The sequence below is a fragment of the Pseudophryne corroboree genome, chromosome 7 (assembly GCF_028390025.1).
Source record: "Pseudophryne corroboree isolate aPseCor3 chromosome 7, aPseCor3.hap2, whole genome shotgun sequence".
NCBI lineage: Eukaryota > Metazoa > Chordata > Amphibia > Anura > Myobatrachidae > Pseudophryne > Pseudophryne corroboree.
In genome coordinates, this window is record NC_086450.1 from 262,626,938 (window position 1) to 262,648,041 (window position 21,104).

Below are 21,104 nucleotides of genomic sequence, written 5' to 3' on the forward strand. Positions count from 1 at the left end.
TCCAAATACGTATTGTCCATGTCTCCTCTAACCTAAGCGGGTGTCTGCGTGTCCTTTCCATTGATCTTACCAAAAACAAATCCCCTGCTGGCTCCGTGTATTGTCCTTTTTATATATTTGTAAATGTTAATCATGTCCCCTCTTAATCTCCTTTTTTCCCTGTCTAAACATGCCTAGTCTAGCAAGCCATTCATTGTATTCTAGTGTGTCCATCACCTTAATCAATTTGGTTGCCCGTCTCTGAACATTTTCTAGTTCAAGGATATCCTTTTTATAGTATGGTGCCCATAATTATGCACAGTATTCAAGATGTGGCCTCACTAGTGATTTACAGTGCATCTGGAAAGTATTCACAGTTCACTTTTTCCACAATTTGTTATGTTACAGCCTTATTGCAAAATGGAATATAATCTTTTTTGTCCTCAAAAGTCTACGCAGAATACCCCATAATGATAATGTGAAAAAAAGAGATTTTTGCAAATTAATTAAATAAAAAACTAAGAAATCACATGTACATAAGTATTCACAGCCTTTGCCATGAAACTCAAAATTGAACTCGGGTGCATCCTGTTTCCACTGATCATCCTTGAGATGTTCCTACAGCTTTAATGGGAGTCCACCTGTGGTAAATTCAGCTGATTTGACAGGATTTGAAAAGATACCTGTTTATATAAGGTCCTACACTTGACAGTGCATGTCTAAACACAAACCAAGCATGTAGTCAAAGGAATTGTACGTAGACCTCCGAGACAGGATTGTCTCGAGGCACAAATCTTGGGAGGGGTACAGAAAAATATATGCTGCTTTGAAGGTCCCAATGAGCACAGTGGCCTCCATCATCCGTAAATGGAAGAAGTTCAGAACCACCAGGACTCTTCCTAGAGCTGGCCGGCGTCTAAACTGAATGATCTGAGGAGAAGGGACCTAGTCAGGGAGGTGACCAAGAACCCGATGGTCACTCTATCAGAGCTACAGCATTCTTCTGTGGAGAGAGAACCTTCCAAAAGGACAGCCATCTCTGCAGCAATCCACCAATCATGCCTGTATGGTATAGTGGCCAGATGGAAGCCACTCCTTAGTAAAAATCACATGACAGCCCGCCTGGAGTTTGCCAAAATGTACCTGAAGGACTCCCAGACCATGAGAAACAAAATTCTTTGGTATGATGAGACAAAGATTGAACCCTAAGCGCACAGCCAATATATCAAAGGAGTGGCTTCAGGACAACTCTTTGAATGTCCTTGAGTAGCCCAGCCAGAGCCCAGACTTGAGTCTGATTTGAACATCTCCTGAGAGATCTGAAAATGACTGTGCACCGACGCTTCCCATCCAACCTGATTGAGCTTGAGAGGTGCTGCAAAGAGGAATGGGCAAAACTGCCCAAAGATAGATGTGTCAAGCGTGTGGCATAATATTAAAAAAGACTTGCGGCTGTAATTGCTGCCAAAGGTGCATCAACAAAGTATTGAGCAAAGGCTGTGAATACTTTTTTCTCTTCTTTTTTTTTTTTACATTTGCAAAAATCTCAAACTTTTTCACGTCATTATGGGTTATTGTGTGTTGAATTTTGAGGGGAAAAAATAATGTATTCCATTTTGGAATAAGTCAGTATCATAACAAAATGTGGAAAAAGTACTGTGAAGACTTTCCGGATGCACTGTATGTAATGGGAGTATAACACTCATCTCTTGCATCAATTCCCCGATTTCTGCATGCTAATACCTAGTTTGCCTCATTTTTACTTTGGGTACTACTAAGTTTGCAGTCTGTTACCTCGTACATTTTTTCCAATTCCAAATCCCCTAGTTTTTACCCATTTAGTGTATAGATCGAATATTTGTTCTTGCTACCAAAGTGCATTACCTTACATATGTCTATATTGAACATCGTTCTCCATTTTGCTGCCCATGCTTCCAGTTTAAATAAGTCGTTCTGAAGTGACACTGCATTCCCCTCCGAATTTATAACCTTACACAGTTTGACTCCATGCTCTCTAGACCTACCTCTATATCATTTATGACAATGTTGAACAATAGTGGTCCAGTTACAGACCCTTGTGGCACACCACTCAGTACTTCAGTCCATTTAGAAAAAGTTCCCTTTACCACCACTCGCTGCTCCCTTTTATCCAACCAATTTCTAACCCAAGTGCATATTGTGCTCCCTAGCCCAAGTTCTCTTAATTTGTGGATAAGCCTCGTGATGTACTGTATCAAAAGCTTTAGCAAAGTCTAAAAAGATTTCATCCACCTCTTTACTCTGATCTAGGTTCGCACTAACTTTTTAATAAAACCTACTAAGTTAGTTTGGCATGATCTATCCTTCACAAATTCATGTTGGTTCCTATAAATAATCTAATTAGCTTCAAGGAACTCCTGTATACTATACCTTAAAATACCTTCCAGTACTATCCCCACTATAAATGTAAGACTTACTGGTCTATAATTACCCAGTTCAGATTTACCCTTTTTAAATATCGGCACTACTTCCGCTATGCGCCAGTCTTTGGGAACCATGCCTGATGTAAGTGAGTCAATGAAAATCAAATACAGGGGTTTTGCTTATTCAGAGTGTAGCTCCATGGGTACCCTTGGGTGAATTCCATTTGTACTAGGTGATTTATTAATCTTAAGGGTTTTTTTTTAATCCTCACAGACTTCTTCCTCACTTAAATGAGCATTTAGCAGTGGGACATTATCGTTGCTGAGGTTATGTGTTAATCCTGCCATCTGGTCCTCTCTTGTGAATACAGATGAGAAAAACTTGTTTAATGTTTCCGCTATGTCATTGTCGTCTTTGATTAGGACTCCCAAATTGTCTTTTAAGGGGCCTATACGCTCCTTCTTTAATCTTTTGCTGTTGATATATTTAAAAAACATTTTGAGGTTTGATTTACTTTCCTTTGCTACTAGCTTTTTGGTTTCTATTTTAGACACTCTGATTTCTTTTATGCATATTTTCTATAATCCTTTTAGAACAGGAATGACTCCCCCCCCCCCCCCCCCCCCCCCCCCTCCCCCTTCCCGTCCGATTTATACTTCTTGAATGCTCGCCTCTTTTTGGTCATTAGTTCCTTCATTTTTTGTTAAGCCACATTGTTTTGAAATTATTATTCCTTCACTTGCTTCCCATGGTAATGAATTTACGAGTAATACTAGCAAGCAACATTTGTAATACATCCCATTTCTCTGCAGTATTCTTGCCTTGAAACAAAATTTCCCAGTAAATGTCCCTTAGAGCTCCTTCATTCTGTCAAAGCTGGCTTTGCTAAAGTTTAGAGTCTTAGTTGAGCCTATATAGAGCTTCTTATGAATACAAAATAAAAAACTTATGTTGAATGTGACCATATTGTGGTTGCTGTTTTTCATGGGCTCCCCTACTATAATATTTGATATCAAATCCGCATTGATTGTTAATACCAGATATTAAATTGCATTGTACCTAGTTGGTTCCTGTATTAGTTGAATTAAGTAGTGATCGTTTAGTGTGTGTAAAAACCTGTTACCCCTAGCAGTATCACATGAATCATTTGTCCAATTAATCTCCAGATAGTTAATATTTCCCATCACTAATACATCTCCTAATCCTGCCGCTTTTTCAATTTGCTTCATTAACAATTCCTCATCCGACACATTAATATGAGGCGGCTTGTAGCATATCCTTATTAGTAGCTTTTTAGTTCTCTAACCCCCGCATGCAATTTCTACCCATAAAGTCTCCACAGTATTTCCAGTCCCATCGCGAATGTCTTCCTTTATATTAGGTTTTAAAAAAGGCTTTACGTAAAGACATAGCCCTCCACCCCATTTGTTTAATCTGTCTCTCCTGAACAGCGTATAACCCTCCAGATTAACTGTCCAATCATGAGATTCGTCCCACCAAGTTTCAGTAATACCTATAACATCATACGGTTTGCTGCAATTACTTCAAGTTTTCCCTCTTTCCCTGTGAGACTTCTAGTGTTTACATACATACATACATACATACATACATTTAATATTATTATTCCCTCTTATGCTAGGAACATCATTTTCTGTATGCAGTGTTGGCGAGTCATATTCGTTGATACTTTGTGTTTTGGTAATACCCTTGCCGGCTGCTCTTTCCCTCCACCCTTCTCCACCCCCATTCAGATCACTACCTCCATCCTTACTTTTCTCACTGCTAGACCTGTAGTTTCTAGCTAAACCCTCCCCGCAGGCACCTAGTTTAAAATCTCCAACCTTCTAACAATCTTTTCCCCCAGCACTGCTGCCCCCTCCTCATTCAGCTGCAGTCCATCGCGACAGAAAAGATGGTGCCTGACTGAGATGTCCACCCAGTGTTCCAGGAACACTAACCCCTCTTTCCTACACCAGTCCCTAAGCCACACATTTACCTCCCTAATCTCCCTCTGCCGCCCTGGGCTAGCGTGTGGCACAGGTAATATTTTGGAGAATATTACCCTAGATGTCCTTTCCTTAAGTTTCTGGCCTAAGTCCCTATAATCTTTCTTAATGACATCCCACCTACCACTAACTTTGTCGTTGGTGCCAACGTGCACCAAGAAACAGGAACAGGTCAAGGATGAAGGCTAGGCACCGATGGAATGACTGAGAAACTGGTAATCTGGGAGATGGGCAGAGTATCCACAAGAAAGCACCAGGTACAGATACCGGGGAGATGGTCCAGCAGCTGTTTAAACTAGCAGCATAAACTATAACCGTCAGGGAGGAGCTGGCCTGGCTGCCTTTATAACAGGGAGATACACCAATCAGAGCAGCAAGAGAAGACTGGATCCCTGATTAAACAAGTAAGTGCAGATGCAGCGTTGCACATATGCCTGAGATTCTGGTTCTAGGGGTTCCTTAAACCTCTTGAGGACGGGTTAAGGAACCCCTAGAACCAGGTTTAGCCAGGAATTTGCTGAAGAATTACTTCTTGAGGTCTGGTGCATGAAGAAATCTCCCAGGAGTCCACGCTCTCTCTACAGGACTGTAACCCTTCCAATGGACCAAGAAATGTATCTTCCCCTGTGCAAACTTGAGTTCAGGATCTTATCTTCCACATACTCTTGGCTAACTTGGACTATAACTGGAGAAGGTTTGCTAGGGTGACAGACTCTGAGCTTTTTAGTGAAAAATACTGGCTTGAAGAGACAGCAGTGAAACATGTTATAGATCTTCAGAGACTTGGGTAACTGGAGACAGAAGGCTACAGGATTAATTTGCCTAATTATCTGCAATGGACCAATGTCCAACTTCTGAAAAGGATGATGAAGTTTTATATTCTGGGTGGACAGCCACACTATATCACCCAATTTAAATGTACACAGTCTTCGACGTTTGTCTGCAAAATGTTTTGAGCAGAATGAGGCCTTGCTGAGAGTTTGATGCACTTTTTTTCCAGATCATTCAGAGACTAGAAACTGGACAGGAAGCAGAAACATGTTGAGTAGAATCCAAAGCATTTGACCTGGGATGATATTCAAATTGTTGTAGGCAAACTTTGCCCATGGTAGCTGTTCTGAACAGTCATTTTGACTCCTCGACACATAGCAGTAAAGGTATTGCTCAAGAGACTGATTTACACGTTCCATCTGCCCATTTGATTATGGGTGATAACCAGAAGAAAGACTAAGATTGATACCCAACTTAAACAGAATGAATTCCATAAGCAAGTGATGGACTGGGCACCTCTGTCAGACAATATATCTCAAGGCAAGCCATGTAGTTTGAAGACATGCTGGATAAATAGTGTTGCCAGATCATTAGCACTGTGTAGTTTAGCCAAAATGAATAAAATGGGCCATCTTACTAAAGTGATTAACTATTACACAAATAGTAGTACATTTGGAAGATGCAGTAAGGTCCACAATGAAATCCATGGAAAGATGAGCCATGGCTTGGAAGGCACAAGATGCCTGGAGGGTGATACTCGAGGAATCTTGTTTCTGACACAGGTGTCACATGACTGGATGAAAGCCTACACATCTTGAGTAATGTGCACAATACAGAATGAGACAGCAGTACTGTAATATCTGTAATAACTGGTAATATCCGGATGTAGAGATACAGATGGGTCCACATTTATCTTGACCGTTAATAGGATTAACTGTGACTGGCCATTCAGACTTAATCCCCTGCTGTATTGTTCTCTGTATTGTATTGCAGTTGAGAACAATAGATGAAGGGTTTATGCTAATAAGTCATGTTGTGACTAGGCACAGAAAACTACTCAAGATAACGGTGGACCCGTCTGTATCTTGTTGGAATGAAAATCGGTGAGAACTGCCCCTCTGCGTTTTTCGGGAATGAACAGAAGCCCACATTAGGTGTTTCAAAAGGTGCTTGAGACTGCAAGGAGTGAATTTGGGCATCTAAATTTTGTTCCAATACGTGTGACTGGAATAATATGTATCAAAAGTCTTGAGGTATCTTGGACCGGAAGAAAACTTTGCAATAAGGAATCAGCCTTTATGTTCTTAGACACATGCCTGTAGGTAATTAAAGTTGAATCTACCAAAGAACGTCTATCATGTCTGTCTTGAATTCAATATCTTTTTGGATTCAATATAGGATAGGTTTTTGTGGTCCGTGAAGGCAGTGATGGGATGTCTAGCACCCTTCAACCAATGCCTCTAGTCCTCAAGGGCTCATTTTATAGAAAAAAGTTCTCAATTATTTAGTTTCTGCGGAAGAAAATTTGAGATAAGAAAGCACATGGATATATCCTGGAGTCTTTGGGATCTCTCTGAGACAGGACTGCTCTAACACCTACTACTCATCCACTTCTACTAAGCATGGCAGCTCCGGATTAGGAGGGTGGAGGACTGGAGTGAATACAAAGGCCTCCTTTACATTTTCAAAAGCCTTGAGAGCCAATGGTGACCAGTGAGAGATGTCAGCTTTTTTTTCTTGGTTAACTCAACGATTGGGGCAGCTATAGTGGCAAAGGAACGGATATATCTCCTGTAGGAATTTGCAAAGCCCAGGAAGCACTGGAAAGCCTTTAAGGTGGTAGGACGAACCCAATTAAGAACTGCCTAAAGCTTTCTGGGATCCATGGAGAAGTCTTTGGGGATGATGATATTACCCAAAAACTAAATATTTGCTGTTTCATATTTGCACTATTCCAGTTTGGAATTGAGATTATTTTACCAAAGTTTTAGAAGAACAGACTGGATATGGTGGCTGTGCTCCTCCAAGGACTAAGAAGAGATCAATATGTTGTTGAGGTATACAACAGTGTACTTCCCCTGATACTGCCGAAAGACATTGTTGGCTAGGTTTTGAAATACTGCAGGAACATTTGAAAAGAGTAACCGCATTACCAGGTACTCCTAGTGCCCTGAGTGAGTATTGAAGGCCATTTTCCATTCGTCCCTCTCCTTTTTCTTTATTATATTGTATGCACCCTAGAAATCGATCTTACAGAAAATTACTGCCTCCCAATGTTGATCAAACAGAACAGATATGAGAGGTAATGGGTACGAATTTTTGATGTTGACTTTGTTAATCCTGTGGTAGTCTATACAAGGTGGCAGTGAGCTGTCCTTCTTCTTAGCTACTAGGAAGCCCGCACCTACAGGAGACTTGTATGGGCAAATTAAAGCTGTTTCTAAAATTCTCTTCAATGTAGTTCTCAATAGCCTCTGTTTCCAGTAAGGAGAGGGCATTTAACCTGCCCTAAGGAAGTGTAGCATCAGGCGTAAGGTTAATGGCAGAGTCCTACAGATGATGAGTAGCGGAAGAGTCCACTTTCTTCTTAAAGAATACATCACCATAGACATGGTATGGAGGTGGCAGTCCCTCTGGAATAGGCTGCAAGACCCTACCTGACAGGAAATGTTTTTTATTTAATATTGCAACCACATATTTACGTATTTAAATTTTTTACAGTTTCAAATAAATAATAAGGTAACAGCATATTCCATATGTAGTTCTGAACAAGAATGAAACCAAACCTTTTACATACAGTATACCACATAATCATAAATTATATATTTAAACAATATTAAAAACAAAAACAACCTCTTTAGTCCCTTCCTTTCCACCCAAACCCTTCCCTTCTTAATCCTTCTCTAGATTATACATTTCTAGGCACTCTTTATTCTAAACCTCTTTTCTCCTGCCCCTTTCCGTCTCCAGGAGCACATACTTAACTCCAAACTACCACGAATTAATTCTCCCTCCACCATCATACTGTACATTCATCCCCATTCATACCCCTTCAGCCCCCATTCATCCACCCATACATCCCCACTCACTCTGCTTCAAACCAAGACTACCAACACTAAACAACCTACCTGTCAGGGAGAAATAACCAGACAAACATTCCGGATCCAAACGGATGAGTTCGCCCGTCTTCCAATTCATAACTGGATTGTGAGTTCTGAGCCAAGTTCTGCAAACTTATACACTGGGGTCTCAAAAACCCAAAAGCTAAATATAGTATCAAGAGTACTATACTGAGGATGAAAGGGATTTACAAACCACTATTTCTCTTACTTCCCAGAGGATGCTGGGGTCCATATTAGTACCATGGGGTATAGACGGGTCCACTAGGAGCCACTGGCACTTTAAGAGTTTAATAGTGTGGGCAGGCTCCTCCCTCTATGCCCCTCCTACCAGACCCAGTTTAGAAAATGTGCCCGGAGGAGCCGTTCGCAGCTAGGGGAGCTCCTAGAACTTCTTTAGTTTTATTATTTTTCTAAGAGTAAGTTAGGCACAGGGAGGCTGCTGGCAACAGCCTCCCTGCTTCGTGGGACTTAGGGGGGAGTAGTGTCCGCCCTGGGAGGTTTTGAGCCACTATCTCCGCTGACAGGACATTAGCTCCTGAGGGTGATGATCGTTAGCCGCCCCAGGCTACTGCTCACTTCCGCAGCATGCCGCCACCCCCTGAAAGAGTCAGAAGATTCCGGAAGCAAGTGAGTCACCGGCCCCCTCAGCAAGCGGTGAACCGGTGTGAAGATGGCGGCAACTGGGTGGGAGCGCAGTATTAACTGTGCTCTGGAGACTCAGTGGTACATAGTGCGGCGCTGTGATGGGCGCCCTGAGCCAGAGCTTATACCCTACACTGGTCAGAAAGCCTGTTAGGGACCTCGGTTACACTGCCAGCAGCAATCCTCAGCCTAGTATAAAGAATGGAAGAGCAGGAAGCAGCGCCATGTTCAGGGGGCAGAGCTACTCTCAGAGCGGACCCAGCAGTGTTCAGCGCCATTTTCCTGCCTGCAGATCCTATACAGAGACGCTGACAGGGAGAGCTGTCCCTCCAAGCAACTCCAGCTATCCTGTGCGGTACCAGGGGGTTGTAGAAGGGGGAGAGGCTGTGTAAATACTGTGTAGTCTATTAAGGTACACAGTAAGAAGCTAGGTAGTTGTATTATATCTACCTCAGTAAGCGCTGTGTGGGGGTTGGCTCCAATCTCTGTGTCTCTCTCTGTGGCATACTTGGGGGGAAACTGTGTCTGACATTTCCCTGTGTGGGTGTTTGTTGTCTCACATAGCCATGTCTAGGGACTCTGTGTCATATGCTGTAGAGGATGTTTCGTCTCAGGAGGAGTCCATTCCATGTACACAGGAATGTAATGTTTTGTCTCAGATCCCAATTAATGAGCCTGAGTGGCTGTCCTCTATTAAGGGGATGATCTCTCAGATCTCTACCAGGGTAGCTCATACTGAGACTGAAACTCAGGTGTTAAAGAACTCTATGGCAGTTTCTGCTGCGGGGTACACTGGACTCCACAAGGAATGACATTGGGGTGTAGAGTAGGATCTTGATCCGAGGCACCAACAGGCTAAAAGCTTTGACCCTCTTCCCAGAATGCATAGCGCCGCCTCCTCTATAACCCCGCCTCTGTGCAAAGGAGCTCAGCTTTGTAGTTGGTGCCATGCAGTGCAGGCATACAACAGGGGGGCTGCTCCAGCAGCCCTGAGAAGGGCTTTTCTAAGTGAAAAATGAAGACTTCAAGGGCTGCAGCAGAGGCACTGTAAGTGTTAGATGTCAGACAGACATCTCCTGCTGCAGCTCCATCACCTCCCCCAGCTGCGCTGTATACTCCCGCGCCCTGGTTGCCGGGTACTTACAGCAGAGGCTCCGGTTTCCCCCAGTCAGTCACACACACCACCGCTGCTCCTCTGTATCACGTGGCCGCACTCAGGGAGGAGGTAAGAGGGTCCCCCAGGCGGGACCCGCTAGAAATCACGATCCCGCGCAGCCGGTGGGAGGCGGGTCGCGCGTGCTGGCATGGACACTGTGGTAGTACAGGGACCCCACTAGACCACCAGGGCAAGGGCACAGGTCGGTTTCACTTAAAAACCGTTTATCATAAGCCCACAGTACCCGGTGGTGAAGTCCATTAGGGGGATAAGGCTTTGACCTGTAGTCCCTCCCCCAGCATGCCATTTAGAGTAAGTGTTCCCACCCTGGAGCTGCATATCTCTCTGCCTCACTCCCTGTCAGCGTTTGGGCGCCATTAGGTCAAGCTGAGCTGATCCTGGGACTGTTTGGGCAAATCCTCCTCTGTAAAGCCGCCTGCATGTCAGCGCTATGCATTTTACAGGACACTTAAGTATTCTACATGTCTGCTGACAGTGTTAGTTAAGAAAGAGTTAATTTAGTCAGGGTTATGTAGTACAAGTACCCTGTGATATACATCCAGTCTTTACTCTGTGCATTGTTATATCTATTGAGTGTATAATACTTAGTATTACTCTGTATTGCTAGTCCAGTGCAGTTTTATTGCATGTCATAATTTCTGCATTGTACAATGTGACTGTGTGTGTGCAATGCATATAGCTGCTGTGTGGCTTCCATTTTGTATATCACTCAGATTACTATCCCTATATTCTGTAACCTGAGGGGGCTAAGTGCGTCAGGTTTATTATTTAATATAGGTGTTCACAGGATATACTTATTGTGTATTTTTCTCTGTGATTTTTAGTCGCCATATACCTCTTGCATTCCCTGTTTGTGATAATATACTGAACAGGGAGTCCTTGTCAGGTATTGTTCTGCTGATATTGTACTGTGTTGCCTTGTACTGAGCTTTCAGATATGTCGGCTGCAAAGGGCAACGGAGCTGGGGCTGATCCCACATTGCATGGTGGTGACGCTGCAGACACGTTTGAGGAAAACATAGCAGCAGAGGGTTTTGGTTCTGGGGGTTCCCTTCCTCCCAGTGGGACTGTAGCAACGGGGGTTCAAAATGACCCATCTTGGGCTACTTTCTCCACGTTACTGAATACGCTGGTAGCAAGACTTACGCCCCCTATGGGACCTCCTGTGCCGGTGCAACTGCTTATGGTCCCTGCAGTTAATCTGCCATGGGCAGTTCAGCTGTCCAATCAGTTACAGCAATTGAACCAATCATTGACTAAACACAAATCTAACCCTCGCCCGCCTAAGACCAAGGGGTCCTCTAAGCGGGCCATTACTTGATCACAATCCACCAACATCCCAGACACCTTGCCTGATGAGGATGGCGTATATACTGACCCCACAGACACAGATACTGATAATTCTGATGGGGAATCTGTTTCACAGGTGGATGTTCCTGACTTGCTGGAGGCTATCAGGATAATTCTTCAAATTACTGATGACGCAGAGCCTGAGACTGCCCCTAAGAAACTGGACAGGTTTAAACATCAGAAAGTGGTTAAACAAGTTTTACCTCATTCTGACCATTTAGTTGACATACGCCAGGAATCCTGGGAAAATCCAGGAAAGAAATTCATGCCTCACAAGAAGATGCTGGCTCGCTATCCCCTAGCTGCTGAGCTAAGTATAATTTGGGAGACACCACCGCCAGTGGATTCGCAGGTGGCGCGGCTGGTAGTATCCTCTGCTCTACCTGTCACTACCGTCACTTCTCTGAAAGAACCGAAGGATAAGCGTGTGGAGTGTTTTTTAAAGGCGATTTACACTCTTGCAGGTGCTGCGCATCGGCCCACCATTGTAGCGACTTGGGCTGCAGAGGCTATTGAAGCGTGGGCTCAGGAGTTGGAAGCTGAGCTGCCTTCCAACGCTTTTGATTATGCTAGACAATGTTTATCGTATATTGTCACAGCTTCTCATTGTATTAAAGAGGCTGCTTCTGATGCCGGTATTCTGTTAGCCAAGGCTTCTACTACGTCCATTTTGGCTCGCTGGATTCTCTGGCTGCGGTCCTGGTCAGTGGATCTGGACTCTAAGAAGACCCTGGAGGTGCTCCGTTTTAAGGGAGACATTTTTTCTCTAACGTCCTAGTGGATGCTGGGGACTCCGAAAGGACCATGGGGAATAGCGGCTCCGCAGGAGACTGGGCACATCTAAAGAAAGCTTTAGGACTAACTGGTGTGCACTGGCTCCTCCCCCTATGACCCTCCTCCAAGCCTCAGTTAGATTTCTGTGCCCGACGAGAAGGGTGCACACTAGGGGCTCTCCTGAGCTTCTTAGTGAAAGTTTTAGTTTAGGTTGGTTATTTTCAGTGAGACCTGCTGGCAACAGGCTCACTGCATCGAGGGACTAAGGGGAGAAGAAGCGAACTCACCTGCGTGCAGAGTGGATTGGGCTTCTTGGCTACTGGACATTAGCTCCAGAGGGACGATCACAGGCCCAGCCTGGATGGGTCCCGGAGCCGCGCCGCCGGCCCCCTTACAGAGCCAGAAGAGCGAAGAGGTCCGGAAAAATCGGCGGCAGAAGACGTTCCTGTCTTCAATAAGGTAGCGCACAGCACTGCAGCTGTGCGCCATTGCTCTCAGCACACTTCATACTCCGGTCACTGAGGGTGCAGGGCGCTGGGGGGGGCGCCCTGAGACGCAATAAAACATGATAAAAATACCTTACATGGCAAAAAAATACATCACATATAGCTCCTGGGCTATATGGATGCATTTAACCCCTGCCAGAATATACAGAAAAACGGGAGATAAGGCCGTCGAAAAGGGGGCGGAGCCTATCTCCTCAGCACACTGGCGCCATTTTCCCTCACAGCTCAGTTGGAGGGAAGCTCCCTGGCTCTTCCCTGCAGTCACTACACTACAGAAAGGGTTAAAAAAAGAGAGGGGGGCACTAATTAGGCGCAGTATTAAAACATACAGCAGCTATAAGGGGAAAACACTTATATAAGGTTATCCCTGTATATATATATATATATATATATATAGCGCTCTGGTGTGTGCTGGCATACTCTCCCTCTGTCTCCCCAAAGGGCTAGTGGGGTCCTGTCCTCTATCAGAGCATTCCCTGTGTGTGTGCTGTGTGTCGGTACGTTTGTGTCGACATGTATGAGGAGAAAAATGATGTGGAGACGGAGCAGAGTGTCTGTAACAGTGATGTCACCACCTAGGGGGTCGACACCTGAGTGGATGTACTGTTGAAAATTACGTGACAGTGTCAGCTCTGTATAAAAAAACAGTGGTTGACATGAGACAGCCGGCTACTCAGCTTGTGCCTGTCCAGACGTCTCATAGGCCGTCAGGGGCTCTAAAGCGCCCGTTACCTCAGATGGCAGATACAGACGCCGACACGGATACTGACTCCTGTGTCGACGGTGAAGAGACAACCGTGATTTCCAGTAGGGCCACACGTTACATGATTGAGACAATGGAAAATGTTTTATACATTTCTGATAATACGAGTACCACCAAAAAGGGGTATTATGTTCGGTGAGGGAAAAACTACCTGTAGTTTTCCTGAATCTGAGAAACAAAATGAGGTGTGTGATGATGCGTGGGTTTCCCCCCGATAACAATTGATAATTTCTTAAAAAGTATTGGTGTATACCCTTTCCCGCCAGAGGTTAGCGTGCGTTGGGAAACACCCCCTAGGGGGGGATAAGGCGCTCACACGCTTGTAAGAACAAGGGCTCTACCCTCTCATGAGATGGCCGCCCTTAAGGATCCTGCTGATAGAAAGCAGGAAGGTATCCAAAAATGTATTCACACACATACTGGTGTTATACTGCGACCAGCAATCGCCTCAGCCTGGAGGTGCAGTGCTGGGTTGGCATGGTCGGATTCCCTGACTGGAAATATTGATATCCTAGATAAGGATAGTATATTATTGCCTATAGAGCATTTAAAAGATGCATTTCTATATATGCATGATGCACAGCGGAATATTTGCCGACTGGCATCAAGTATAAGTGCGTTGTCCAATTCTACCAGTAAAATGGTCAGGTGATGCGGATTCCAAACGGCATTTGGAAGTATTACCTTTGAAAAGGGACATTTGGGGTCGGTCTTTTAGACCTGGTGGCCACGGCAACAACTGGGAAATCCACGTTTGTACCCCAGGTCGCCTCTCAAAATAAGACGCCGTATTATCAGGCGCAGTCCTTTGTTGGCAAGCGGACAAAAGGTTCCTCTTTTCTGCTCGTGACAGAGGGAGAGGAAAAAGGCTGAAGAGATTAGCCAGTTCCCAGGAACAGAAACCCTTTCCCGCCTCTGCCAAGCCCTCAGTATGACGCTAGGGCCTTACAAGCTCAGGCACGGTGGGGGCCCGTTCTCAATGAATTTCAGTGCGCAGTGGGCTCACTCGCAAGTAGACCCCTGGATCCTTCAGGTAATATCTCAAGGGTACATATTGGAATTCGAGACGTCTCCCCCTCGCCGTTTCCAAAAGTCTGCTTTACCGACGTCTCCCTCTGACAGGGAGGCAGTTTTGGAAGCCATTCACAAGCTGTATTCCCAGCAGGTGATAATCAAGGTACCCCTCCTGCAACAGGGAACGGGGTATTATTCCACACTATTGTGGTACCGAAGCCAGACGGCTCGGTGAGACCGATTCTAAATCTAAAATCTTTGAACACTTACATACAGAGGTTCAAATTCAAGATTGAGTCACTCAGAGCAGTGATTGCGAACCTGGAAGAAGGGGACTACATGATGTCTCGGGACATCAAGGATGCTTACCTTCATGTCAAAATTTACCCTTCTCACCAAGGGTACCTCAGGTTATGGTGCAGAACTGTCACTATCAGTTCAGACGCTGCCGTAGGGATGGTCCACGGCACCCCGGGTCTTTACCAAGGTAATGGCCGAAATGATATCCCTTCGAAGGAAGGGAATTTTAGTTATCCCTTACTTGGACGATTCCCTGATAAGGGTAAGATCCAGGGAACAGATGGAAGTCGGTGTAGCACTATCTCAGGTAGTGTTGCGGCAGCACGATTGGATTCTCAATATTCCAAAATCGCAGCTGGTTCCGACGACTTGTCTTCTGTTTCCTAGGGATGTTCCTGGACACAGTCCAGAAAAAAGGTGTTTCTCCCGGAAGAGAAAGCCAGGGAGTTATCCGAGCTAGTCAGGAACCTCCTAAAACCGAACCAAGTCTCAGTGCATCAAAGCACAAGGGTTCTGGGTAAAAATGGTGGCTTCCTACGAAGCAATCCCATTCGTTAGATTCCACGCAAGAACTTTCCAGTGGAACCTACTGGACAAATGGTCCGGGTCGCATTTTCAGATGCATCAGCGGATAACCCTGTCACCAAGGACAAGGGTATCCATCCTGTGGTGGTTGCAGAGTGCTCATCTTCTAGAGGGCCGCAGATTCGGCATTCAGGACTGGGTCCTGGTGACCACGGATGCCAGCCTGCGAGGCTGGGGAGCAGTCACACAGGGAAGGAATATCCAGGGCTTAGGGTCAAGCCTGGATACATCACTTCACATAAATATCCTGAAGCTAAGGGCCATTTACAATGCTCTAAGCTTAGCAAGACCTCTGCTTCAAGGTCAGCCGGTGTTGATCCAGTCGGACAACATCATGGCAGTCACCCACGTAAACAGACAGGGTGGCACAAGAAGCAGGAGGGCAATGGCAGAAGCTGCAGGGATTCTTCGCTGGGCGGAAAATCATGTGATAGCACTGTCAACAGTATTCATTCCGGGAGTGGACAACTGGGAAGCAGACTTCCTCAGCACGACCTCCACCCGGGAGAGTGGGGACTTCACCCAGAAGTCGTCCACATGATTAAAAAACTCGACAGGTATTGCGCCAGGTCAAGAGACCCTCAGGCAATAGTTGTAGACGCTCTGGTAACACCGTGGGTGTACCAGTCAGTGTATGTGTTCCCTCCTCTGCCTCTCATACCCAAGGTACTGAGTTTGATAAGATGGAGAGGAGAAAGCACTATATTCGTGGCTCCGGATTGGCCAAGAAGGACTTGGTATCCGGAACTTCAAGAGATGCTCACGGAGGATCCGTGGCCTCTACCTCTAAGAAGGGACCTGCTCCAGCAAGGACCCTGTCTGTTCCAAGACTTACCGCGGCTGCGTTTGACGGCATGCCGGTTGAACACCGGATCCTGAAGGAAAAAAGGCATTCCGGATGAAGTCATCCATATCCTGATCTAAAGCCAGGAAGGATGTAACCGCAAAAACATTATCACCGCAATTGGCGAAAATATGTTGCGTAGTGCGAGGCCAGTAAGGCCCGACGGAGGAAATTCAACTGGGTCGATTCCTACATTTCCTGCAAACAGGAGTGTCTATGGGCCTGAAATTGGGGTCCATTAAGGTTCAGATTTCGGCCCTGTCAATTTTCTTCCAAAAGAGAACTAGCTTCAGTCCCTGAAGTTTAGACGTTTGTAAAAGGGGTACTGCATATACAGCCTCCTTTTGTGCCTCCAGTGGCAATTTGGGATCTCAATGTAGTTTGGGTTCCAAAAGTCACATTGGTTTGAACCACTTAAATCTGTGGAGTTAAAATATCTCACATGGAAAGTGGTCATGCTGTTGGCCCTGGCCTGGGCCTGGCGCGTGTCAGAATTGGCGGCTTTATCCTGTAAAAGCCCTTATCTGATTTTCCATTCGGACAGGGCGGAATTGAGGACTCGTCCTCAGTTTCTCCCTAAGGTGGTTCCAGCGTTTTCACCTGAACCAACCTATTGTGGTGCCTGCGGCTACTAGGGACTTGGAGGAATCCAAGTTGCTGGATGTTGTCAGGGCCCTGAAAATATTTCCAGGACGGCTGGAGTCAGGAAATCTGACTCGCTGTTTATCCTGTATGCACCCAACAAGCTGGGTGCTCCTGCTTCTAAGCAGACTATTGCTCGTTGGATTTGTAGTACAATTCAGCTTGCACATTCTGTGGCAGGCCTGCCACAGCTAAAATCTGTAAAAGCCCGTTCCACAAGGAAAGTGGGCTCATCTTGGGCGGCTGCCCGAGGGGTCTCGGCTTTACAACTTTGCCGAGCAGCTACTTGGTCAGGGGCAAACAAGTTTGCTAAATTCTACAAATTTGATACCCTTGCTGAGGAGGACCTGGAGTTCTCTCATTCGGTGCTGCAGAGTCATCCGCACTCTCCCGCCCGTTTGGGAGCTTTGGTATAATCCCCATGGTCCTTTCGGAGTCCCCAGCATCCACTAGGACGTTAGAGAAAATAAGAATTTACTTACCGATAATTCTATTTCTCATAGTCCGTAGTGGATGCTGGGCGCCCATCCCAAGTGCGGATTGTCTGCAATACTTGTACATAGTTATTGTTACAAAAATCGGGTTATTATTGTTGGGAGCCATCTTTTCAGAGGCTCCTCTGTTATCATACTGTTAACTGGGTTCAGATCACAAGTTATACGGTGTGATTGGTGTGGCTGGTATGAGTCTTACCCGGGATTCAAAATCCTTCCTTATTGTGTACGCTCGTCCGGGCACAGTATCCTAACTGAGGCTTGGAGGAGGGTCATAGGGGGAGGAGCCAGTGCACACCAGTTAGTCCTAAAGCTTTCTTTAGATGTGCCCAGTCTCCTGCGGAGCCGCTATTCCCCATGGTCCTTTCGGAGTCCCCAGCATCCACTACGGACTATGAGAAATAGAATTATCGGTAAGTAAATTCTTATTTTTTTGGAGAAGACCTCAACAAGATAGTGGCTGACTTAGCTTCTGCTAAAACAGCTTGTCTACCTAGTACTGCTCCTTCATCCTTCAGGGAAAGCAAAGGTTCAGGCGTACCCGAAACAGGCTCGCACTTCTAAGCCCAAGCGTGCCTGGGCTGCCCGTCAGCCTGCTTCCAAAACTGACAAACCTGCTGCATGATGAGGCGGGCCTCTTTCTGGGGGGATCCCAGGGTGGGGGGCCGAATGGTTGAAGACCACTTCCGATGCCTGGGTATGGGAAGTCGTCACTCGAGGTTACGCCATATCCTTCAAGAATCGTCCCCCTCACCGATTTTGCCTGACAGACGTCCCTTCGGGTCAGGTAAAGGCAAAAACTCTTCATTCGGTAGTACAGTCCCTCCTGGACACAGGAGTGGTGGTACAGGTGCCTCTGGCACAGAGGCAAGGGGTACTATTCACCGCTGTTTCTAGTCCCAAAACTGAATGGGTCCTCCCGGCCCATTCTCAACCTCAAGTCCTTGAACAAATTTGTGAGGGTCGCCAAGTTTCGTATGGAAACTCTTCACTCTATTGATCTGGCCTTGGAGCCTGGGGATTGTATGGTCTCCCTGGACATACAGGATGCTTTGCCTGCATATTCCCGTTGCAGTGTCGCATCAGCAGTACCTGAGGTTTGTGGTTGGCAACCTCCATTACCAATTTTTGGGGTTACATTTTGGTTTGACCACTGCTCCGCGTGTCTTCATCAAGATCATGGTGGTAATGATGGCTGTACTCCGCCATCAGGGGGTCAGGATCCTACCGTATTTGGACGACTTGTTGATCCTGGCGAATTCCCCAGACATTCTCCACCATCTGGATCTGACTGTCCAGTTTCTGCAAACCCATGGGTGGCTCATCAACTGGAAGAAATCTTCCCTGGTCCCTGCTCAGAGCATGGTGCACCTGGGGGCGCTCTTGGGCACTCACATCCAGCGGTTGTTCTTGTCTCAGGAGAAAGTCCTGAAACTTCAGGACAGGATTCATTGCTTCCTATCTCGTCCGCAAGTGTCGATACAATCGGCGATGCAAATGTTAGGTCTCATGGTGTCGGCTTTCGACATGGTGGAGTACGTTCCGTTCCATTCCATTCCCGCTCTCTGCAAAAGCTGATTCTTACCAATTTGGACGGCCTGCCTCACCGGATCAGGTCTCAAAGGATCTCCTTGTCTCCGGAGGTCCGCCTGTCACTGAGCTGGTGGCTTCAGGACCAAAAATTGAGCAGGGGTCGTCCCTTCTGGATCTCCATCTGGGTCCTTCTGACGACGGATGCCAGTCTGAGAGGTTGGAGCGCAGTGTTGGAGCAACACGCCCTTCAAGGTCGGTGGACCAAGGAGGAGTCTCTCCTCCCGATAAACATTCTGGAATTGCGGGCAGTATTCAATGCGTTAACACTAGCCCAGCATGTGATACAGAGCAGACCTATTCAGGTGCAATCGGACAATGCCACCACGGTGGCATACATAAATCATCAAGGCGGCACTCGAAGCCTTATGGCAATGAGGGAAGTATCAAGAATTCTTCTGTGGGCAGAGCGCCATCTGCCATCCATATCGTCAGTGTTCATTCGAAGGTTCCGGTCTTCGGAGCAAGGACAAGGGATCCTCCAGCAGCGTTCGTGGACACACTGGCAATTCCATGGAACTTTCAACTGCCATACGTGTTCCCTCCGGTGTCACTCCTGCCCAGAGTACTAAGGAAGTTCAAGCAAGAAGGAGGAATCCTACTTCTGATCGCTTCCGTGTGGCCCAGACGGCATTGGTTCTCAGACTTTCAGGGTCTCTCGATAGAGCGTCCCTTCCTACTTCCGCAGCGCCCAGATCTTCTCATTCAGGGCCCCTGTGTGTATCAGGATTTAGCCTGGTTGGCGTTGACGGCGTGGCTCTTGAAGCTTCCATCTTGAGGGCCAAAGGATTTTCTGAGGAGGTCATTCAGACCATGTTGAAGGCCCGGAAACCGACTTCTACTCAGATTTTTTTCCCAGCAGGGTCCACAGGATAACAATGGGATATGATGGAGAGACAGCGGATTGGCACCAAACGATCACAAGTTTTCAGGCCTCCCAGAATGCAACAGGATCGTCCATATATCCCCGCCCACTTGCTCAGGCAAATCAGTTTTTTGTTTGAGGCGGCAGGAGTCAAACCATGGTCACAGGGCTGCTGTGTTTGGCAGCCTTAAGCTTTTTTTATTTTATTTTTATAGTCTTACTACATTGTTTGTTTTTGAGTGATCTTTCCTAACTGCGTCTTACACGCATATTGGAAAGAGTTGCTCCAACAACTCTCCGCCGGTTCGCATCAACGCTTACCCACGGTACAAGTGCTGTCTCGACGGGCGTCTGTGTCTGATATATTAGCAGGTCCAGCAGACGTTACCAGGCTAAGGTCGGAGCACGGGGAGAAGGTAAGACATCGGTTCTGCTTAGATACGGACACATACCGCACTGTTTTGGGACAGTGCTAGGCCTTAGGGCTCATAAGGCACCAGGATTAGTTTGAGGCTGCGATCCCTAGGGTTGATGTCGGCAGTGGGTAGTCAGACGCTCTCCTGGTCGCCCCTCCCCCAGTTCATGACCAGTTTCCGCGCGTCTCCTGTCATGAACTGATTGCCTCACTTCCGTCTCAGATGCTACCACGAGGGGTCGCAGCATAGGCCGCTGCATCTGTGTACACTAAGGTCACCGCTAGGAGATCGAGTCGCAGACGGATGCGTCTGCATGCACTGGCGTTCACGAAGCGTCTGTGTCCACTAAAAAGTTCCTGGAGCGGCAGTGTACACTAGTAGCGTCTGGATCCACTCAGCGTTCGCTAACGTATTGATCGATCCTGGAAGTGGGGTGAGTCTCCCTGTATCCCACTCTACGGAGTATGGGTTATACAGCACTAAAATTCTATCTACTTTTGTTAGTATGAATAGTTAACTTCAGTGCCTATTGCATATGAGTCTGTGTACATTACTGTGGTTTTCTTCGCAATGCGTCTGAATACGTTAAATAACTGTATAGAACAGAATTCAGCAAATATACTCCTACATACTTGAAATGTGCTTCGTAATTGATAATATGCTTATATGACTAATATATAACGTTACTGCTAGTGTGGTTGCTGACTTTATATATGTTTGTCAGTGTTTCTTCTGAGCCTCATTGCTGGTGCTTGGGTTGGGGTCAGATTGATATCACTTTAATACAGTAAAGTGATTACGGTCACAGATTGTGTAGTATACTGTGTAAAGCTGATTATCATGTCTAAGAGCGGCAAAGGT

The 21,104-nt window shown here is 46.2% G+C and overlaps 1 protein-coding gene across 2 annotated transcripts in view; it reads left to right on the forward strand.

The window, feature by feature from the left end:
• The window catches only part of WIPI2 (WD repeat domain, phosphoinositide interacting 2), a 797,269-nt gene that overhangs the window by 611,247 nt on the left and 164,918 nt on the right, over positions 1 to 21,104 (forward strand). The window lies entirely within an intron of this gene.